A 7,568-nucleotide genomic window follows, 5' to 3' on the forward strand; every position below is an offset into this window, starting at 1 on the left:
TTTTTGCTCATGGTTGCTGTGACCGTCAGTCCAGCCAGGACAATTCCTTGGCTTTTGTTGTAAGAACTCACGGCCAACTGCCAGGAAGCAGCTCTGGGTCACAGCAGTCTCTACATTGCACTGTGGCCTGTTTGTCTCTCGGAGTGAGTTTGTTCTCACCATAATTTCTGTTTCATCATGTGGGAGAGAGAGGTAGGTTAGGTTTTCACTCAGGTACAATTTAGTTGAAAAAGGAAAAACAGCTTAAAGGCATAGGGGCATTTGAGTACTGAGGTGTGTGCACATGATGGTAAAGTGAAATGAATTTTGGTTTTTTTTTTTCAAGACTCACAAAGTTCCTGATAGAGCAAGCCACTTGATGGACCACGTGGGTTTGTCATAATGCCTGAAATGAATGTGATGCGTTGTAATAGCCTATTTAACATGAGCGGGTAGATTTAGTCAATGCGTTTCAGTTGTGCTCGTTTTTATGGATTACAGCTGATAATTCTATTTATTCTAGTACACTTTGCTTTTGAGATTTGCTTTGTTTTCCCAATAGAAACACTTTCACTTTACCTTTTTCTTGTGTTAAAGCTTTGTTTATAATTAACATGATAAGAAACCCAAGAGTATCAGAGTGAAATGCGAGCATTCAGAAGTAGGCACCACCCCACGCTGTGGACCATTTGAAAATAATCTGGATCTGGAATGTATCACGGTTGGCTTTTTGAAATGCAAGACTCCTCCCCTTCAAGCAGATTTGGCTTCTTAACTATGTGTGACCTAAGTTAATATTGGCATTAGTTCCCTTCCTGTACACCCCTGCAGCTGAGGTGGAACAGAAAAGGTAAAACAGAAATGCACAGCTGAAACTCACCTGAGCGTTTACATTATTCATAAGGAATCTGCCAATTGGTCAATGTGGTCTGTGCTTTGTCTTCTTCAAATGTGTCAGGACCGTGCAGTTATCTATATGACTGCAGTCATTCTGATCTTTTGCCACCTGATGGTGCTTGCCTAAGATCACAGCATTTTCCCAGGCAGGGAATGGGAGACCTGGACTCTCTTAAGAGAATCCAGTGGATGGTCCTTTCTGCACTGCAGTTTGCTTATAGGCAAGATCACACACATCTCTGGTTGTGTGAGTAGAAAAAAAAAAAAAAAGCTTTTCTCCTTTAAATGAATTGGAAGCTAGGGGTCTATCCAGTTAATTAAAAGGTGACACATTCTTTGTGAGAAAATGATTTCTGAGACTGATGGGCTATTAGATCAGCCAGCTTTTGGTCTAATCACCCAATATTTCCTTCATTAAAGGATCATCATGGGTGCCTTCTTACAAACATAAATATACACTCACTGATTCCCCCCTCCATCCAAAAAGACGGATGGTTAGCCACGTTTTTAGCTCAAGTGTTGCAGAAGTTACAGAGATAATAATCCTTGGGATTCTGGCGCCAGGGAAAGCTCCTGTTGCAGTTTCTGTTCACTTGTTTGCTGTCGTACCACACCCTCCTCACCCCTCTACTTGCCTACATTAAAGCAGCAGTGTGCTAAAGCCCTGTGCACTGGCTCTGCCTGCTTTTAAGCCTGGCCCACGCTGGGTGTAGCTCTTGAAGTGAGCTTTAAAAAATTATTTTAAAGTGAGCTGGGGCGGTTGCCACAGCAACCCACCCTAAGATGAAGAAAGGCTATAGATTAGCACACCCCTCGAGATTATTTGACTGTATGGTATTTGTTCTCCAGCCGGAATACCTTTGACACAAACATGATCATGGAACATGGCAGTTCAGAAAAAAAAAAGTCTAAAGATTGCTAACTTACACATTCTAATAGCATGGAGTGTATTTTAATCTCTTTGTGGTTACACTGTAGATAATCTACATGACTTCTTGTGAGATGGGTTAATTACAAAAGATACTGAAAGTGACGTGGGCTTTCAGCCTAGACACAATGGCTGCTTAGCTCTCTCCCAGCTGGTCCGTGTGCATACAGGACAAAGTGCTGGACAATCCTCACTTGCTGGTCACTTGGTGGTAGAATATGAGACGGGGAGAAGCACTCACCATGTGCACCTTTTGTAACCATCACCGTCACTTGCCTTCCATTCTTTACTTCATCGCTTCATAGAAGTTATGTCACAGTTTGCACGTCTTCTTTGGCACCTTAAAATGCATAAGAACAAAAACAGTCGATGGGTAAGTGTTTAAGGCTAGCACCAAAGTACCTGAATGTAACTTTTAAACCAGTGTGTTTGGGAGAGAAGAGACTTGAAATGATCCACCATGACACACATCATCTTTGTTATAACCAGGAGCACATGTGTAAAGAACATATCACTGGGTGCAGGTGTGACAGAATCTGTGAAACAGAAAGGACCTGGTATTTTGAGGAGCCGTTTGATCACATCCTTTATCCCCTTTCTAAGCTTGCCTCCTTCACTGTACCTTTGATTTTTATAGCTGAAGAATTACAGAGAAGGAAATCCTAGGCCTCACATTACCAGTTAACAAAATTCATCCGACTGGCCAGTGTTTACAATGCAACTGAAGTTGCCGAAAGAAAGGGCTCCTGTTGTAAGGTCTTGTCTGCAGGCCAAAGACCCATGATGGGGACTGTTCTGGTACCAGTAGTACTGTATCCTTCCACACACTGTTGGACCTCACTGAGCAAAGACAAATACTGTCTGCGTTCTGGAGTCTGCTCTCCCTCCCACTGATGTGCCATGTGTTTTGGCACATAGGCTTGCAGTAGGAGCTGGTCCCAGAAAGAGAACCAGCCTTGAAAGGGATCAGTATTCATTTTCTCATTGGTTCTTAGCAGGAAGATCTTACATAGTCATTTAAAAAGCTCTATTGGCTTGACATCTTAAAGATGTCAGTTGCTTCACAAACAGGGAGAAACTCAGGCCCACAGTTAGCTTAAACTTGGTCCAGTAGTCGGTATACTGAACTACCTGGCTCATCCCCCTTCTTTCACTTCTACCAGGGCCCTTTCAACCTTCCAGAAATGAACTCTTCATGCCACATGGTCTGAGGGATATGCTAAGGCCTTGAAAAATGCCACTGCAAATTATGATGCATTTCTTCCTTTTCCTGTGTCAATCAGTATGTCCAAATAAGGCTGGATCAGTAATCCTCCTTGCCAGCGTACGCCTGACTCAGAAGGCTCCATAGGCTTGGCTGGGCTTCGTGGGACCCAACCATGACTCACAAGATTGTTAAATCTCCATTGAAACATTGATTCTTTCCCGTTTCTTGAAGTTTTACACACACATTCTCTGGCCCAAGTACCAAAGGAATGGGCATCACACTCCTCGCATTCACCGTTTGTTTGTTTGTTTGTTTGTTTGTTTGTTTTCCTCTATAGATCTGAACTCTTGCATTGCTTAAAAATCTTGACCTGGGGGTCGGGGTGCCAGTAGGGGTTAAAAATCTCATCTGGCATTTTGGTGCCCACTTCTTTGTTTGGGTAGTACCAACTGGCTGCTGATTCGGTTGTGACGTTCCCTTTCGGGGGTGGGTGGCCAGACTCGGACACCTCTGAACGCGGCAGCTCCCTCTGAGGGACTGCGTCCCGGGCAGGCAGCGGAGAGCCCTTGGGCTGATCCGTGCCGCCAGGGAATCCGCGCTGCCGGGACGTTCATGAGCGCCACCCAGCTCCTGCGGTCCTCCCCTCCATCTCGGCTCTCACCACTCCGCTCCAGACCCGCAGCGGGTCTAGGGCTGCATGGCTCCTATTAGAGGTGGGGGTGAGGGTGGCGAATGAGTGCGCCACGTGCGTACTCCTCGGGCGCGCAGGCGGCGAGCGCCTGGCATCCTGGGGGACCTGCAGGACAGGGGTGAGCGGAACGGGAACGGGTTCTGGAGGCGTGAGGGGGAAGCGATCGGTGGTTTATTGGTAAGGAGGGCTAGAGTGGGAGCCCTAGGGAGGGGAGGAGAGCGCCACGCCAGTGGGTGGGCTTAGGAAGCGGGCAGTGGCTTTGCTGGGGGAGTGGCCCTGTTCCTTTGGGACTTGGAATCCCAGAAGGATTGCTTGTAGGTTGGCGAAAGACGATCCAGAAGAGCTGGGGCTGAGTTCCGAGCGACCCGGGTCAGCAGAAATCAGAATGGAATGAACACAGGCAAGGAACACAAAGAGCTGGCGCACGACCCAGAGCGCCCCGGGGGTGTTTGGCAAGGCAAGCCTGGAGGGGGGAGGGGGATGCGGAGAGCAGAGCGAGCAGGAACGGGTCCCTCCTCCAGCCCTGTCCGGTCCAGAAGGCCCGCGGTGTATCACCTGACAAATAGGAAAGGAGGGGCCCCAGAACAGGCTCTCCACAGCCCAAGCTTTCAATATCTACAGGAATATTTTTTAAAAACTGAAAGCAACCGCCAGTTCTTAGGAGTTCAGCTTCCGTGGGTACTGCATCTAAGTGCAAGTCTTTGGTAGGGAAAGGCCGCAAAGTAGAACAAAGTGCCGAGGTGTGAGACTAGGGAGGAGACACACGCAAACCTCAATGCCTGTGCTGGCCCTGGATCTGGCTGGGGAGTTTCTCCCAGGGAGCCCCTTACGGTGATGAGGTCCGTCCCCCAAGCAAGGTTGGTAGGGGATCCAAAGGCAGCAGAATGTTGATGCTCCCCTGATGTTGAAACTTCAGGCTGCTACCTGTAGCAGAGGTGCTGACTGCACGTGGCTAATTAATTAACACGTCATCAGACTAAAAATTCAGGGTCCCTTTCCTCTAGGCCCAGTCACAAAAGGCTGCCTTCCCCAGCAGGAGGTGTGAAGCGGAGTCCAGCAGGGCAGGAGGCTCTGTGGAGAGCAGTGCCATGGAGCTTTAAATAAATGGCACTTTGAAAAAGAGAAAGGGGTTGTGTCGTGATTGATGCCAGCCAAATTTTAGGATACTTTGGGCATTTGTTACTTGGCACTAGTTCAGTGAAAAGCTCTCAGGTTAGCATCCCTGTGTGTTGCTAGTGACAGGCATGTGCAAGAACAACTTATACAGGTTCTTATTATTACCATTATTACTACTACTGTGGGGGAAGCAAAGGCCCAGAGAAGTTAAGTAACGCCCCTAAAGTTCTGGTCATCCATTTGGCCTCCTGATGGGGCCCAGCATGCTGGCTGCAGAAAGGTGAGCCAGCAGCGTGTTTTTGGCTGGAGTTCCCTTCTTCATCACTGTAGCTTCTGGAAAGAAACCTTGTTTCATAAAGAATAAGGTACATGGACAATGATACTGTCTCCCACACTCACCCTGTGTTTTTGATGTATCCAAGACTCATGAAATGCCCTTTGGAAACACCATTGTACTGCTACTGAGAAAATTTTTGAGGAAAGGGGATGATGCTTTTAAAAGAGAGTTAAAAAGCATTGTTAGAATCAAGAAAGACAGGTGTTACACAAGGAGAGAATTGTTAGCCTAGGCTAATCCAGCAGGATCAGTGGACACCGTGATGGTACCATCACTCAGCTGGATGTAGCTGGCAGTGTCAACAACAGGAGCAGCACGTCATTATGCTTTATGCCGAGATTTGGGAGGTAACCACATGCACCCTAAAGATTTAGGCAAAAAGCCTAGACTTTGTAACTTTAGCAGTTATCCTTCTTGTTTAGCATGTGCATCCTCTACGTTTCCTTTTGGTAAATGAAGATGAAACGTGAGTGTGAAGTCGCCTGTCTTACAGGAATGAGTGTTTAACTGAATCCTTCATAAAGGGGCACTAAATGTGGACACGAGTATTTATGAATAAGGAACAACTTAGAAAATAATAATTTATGTTTTTACCTTTGAATGTGTTCAGAACTGATCCTATTAGAATTATTGCCTTTATTTCTGGTTTTAGTTTTCCATTTGTGCATGGCTGGTAGTCACAAGGTTTGCCATCCCCAAAACCCAATGTAGCAGCAGACAAATGACTGGATTCTGTAAGTGCTGGTCCCCCTTTGGCTGACTGGTGGAAAGGCAGGTCCAATGGCCAAAGGACAGCTGCTCCTCCACTGCATATATACCAAATGATGGTACCCAAGTTCACTACCTCCTTGGGTCTTGGTTTCCTCATCTGTAAAATGTGTGTTCCCTGCGGAACTGAGTGTGATGTGTATGGAGGTTTCCATAGACACTTTAAAACACTGCCATTAGAGCCAGTCTTTAATCTTATGCAAGGACTTTCCACTTCTATAACACCAAGTTCTAATACCCTGGTTGTCACAGAGCAAGAAATAGGTCATGGGAGAGGTGGGGATTGGCTTAGGGTGGGAACTGTCTGGAATTTACTCTTTGGAGAATTGGAGATCACTTCAGTCCTAAAATTCCTTAAAATTCCATAACATCATGGGCATGGGAGCTTAATTTGCCGGTCACGGGTGTGGTACTTTTAGGCTTCTTTTGTCTTTCCTTATACTTGTTATCTGTTTGGTTGCTAAAAGGGCCTTGGAAACTCCAAGTCCATCCTCTGGTCACCCTGGCTGACCTTTGGAATGCCATTGTCAGCCAAGAAGACATTGATATCCTCGGTCTTCTGCTAGCTTGAATTCCTTAGGGCAGAGACGGCTCAGATTGTCGCCTGATGTCATTCCAAATGTTGGATGGCCATCTATGGCAACTGGACTGGCAGGGGCCTGAGGGAAGGGCAGCCCTGGGGATGCCTGCTTGACATTCTGTTCAAGAAAGACCTAGAAGGAGTTCTCAGAATGAGGGCAGCATTACAGCTGTGTCAAGGGGAGTCTGCCACTTCTTGGGAAGCCAAGCCCTAATCCTATGGCTTTTTTTTTTTTGAGTATTGTTAATCTCATGGTTGGTTTAAGCATGTATGATGGGGGAGAAAAAGCCCCCAGCATGTTAGTAAAAACACATAGCTCCTAATCCTGACCACACTTCTTAGGAAGCACACTGACCTAATACAAAGATCTAGAAAGAAGTGCAAGAAACTGCTTCAGGGCAACATGCACCCCATTTCCCCATTTGTTAACTGAGAGCTTACATGATTGTTTTAACCTTTTTATTTATAACTTCAAATTTTAAAACAAGATGATATGAAAGTTTACTTTCCCTAATAGACAAAGACATGTATAAATGAATAAGTGTAAACATTAGGAAAAGCCAGTGTTGTGGAACAGCATGTTAAACAGCAGCCTGTAATTCCAACATCCATATGGGTACTTGTTTGTGTCTTGGCTGCTTCACTTCTGGTCTTATCCCTACTAATGCACCTGGGGAAGCAACAGAGTACTTGGCATCCTGCCACCCACACTGGAGAGACCGGTGGGGTCCAGCCTGACTCCCACATGACCATTGGAGAATGAACTGGCAAATGGAAGATCTCTGTGTCTCTGTATCTTCTACTGTAACCTGTCTTTCAAATATACAAATCATCTGTTTAAAAATACATTTGAAAGCAAGGGCACATTACTACATCCATATTCTAACTTGCTAGAAAGAGAAAGAATTCTCATAGTTTCAAATGGAATTCATGCAAATTATTTAGAAATATGGTGAGTATTAAAGCACAATAAAACTTTTAAATTAAAGTCAGTGATTAAAGCCATTTTATTTCAATAGCATATTTATAAAGCCAAAACCTAAACAAAAGGCCTACTTTCTTATG

The sequence above is a fragment of the Ochotona curzoniae genome, unplaced genomic scaffold (genome assembly GCF_017591425.1).
Source record: "Ochotona curzoniae isolate NIBS_2020 unplaced genomic scaffold, NIBS_Ocur_1.0 contig_4501, whole genome shotgun sequence".
Taxonomy (NCBI): domain Eukaryota; kingdom Metazoa; phylum Chordata; class Mammalia; order Lagomorpha; family Ochotonidae; genus Ochotona; species Ochotona curzoniae.